This window comes from Acanthisitta chloris, unplaced genomic scaffold, assembly GCF_000695815.1.
Source record: "Acanthisitta chloris isolate BGI_N310 unplaced genomic scaffold, ASM69581v1 scaffold30875, whole genome shotgun sequence".
Lineage (NCBI taxonomy): Eukaryota > Metazoa > Chordata > Aves > Passeriformes > Acanthisittidae > Acanthisitta > Acanthisitta chloris.
Genome location: NW_008672642.1, coordinates 4,132 through 4,476, shown reverse-complemented (window position 1 = coordinate 4,476; position 345 = coordinate 4,132). Strand labels below are relative to the sequence as shown.

Genomic DNA, 345 nt, shown 5'->3' with positions numbered 1-345 from the left:
TGGGGACAGGCAGGGACGTGGCTGGAGGGGCACAGCCAAGCTGGGCTCCCGTGTGCTTGGAGTTGGGACTGGTTCATACTGGGACGGGACAGGCTCAGGGCAAGGAGAGAGGGTGACACCCCAACACTGGGATGGCCACAGCATGGCTTGGGTCCTTGGCCAGGGGAGGAGAGATGATGAGGAAGGGTTTGAGGCAAATTAGAGCTGGGGAAAAGAAGGCTCCAGGGAGACCTCAGAGCCACTTTCAGTGCCTAAAGAGCTCCGAGAGAGCTGCAGAGGGACTTGGGACAAGGGATGGAGGGACAGGACACAGGGAATGGCTTCCCACTGCCAGAGGGCAGGGAT

At 60.3% G+C, this 345-nt stretch overlaps 1 protein-coding gene across 1 annotated transcript in view; it reads right to left on the bottom strand.

Moving 5' to 3' along the window:
- Positions 1-345, bottom strand: part of MFSD12 (major facilitator superfamily domain containing 12) — a gene marked incomplete at both ends in the record, with an annotated part of 4,076 nt that overhangs the window by 322 nt on the left and 3,409 nt on the right. The gene's annotated exons all lie outside the window — the stretch shown is intronic.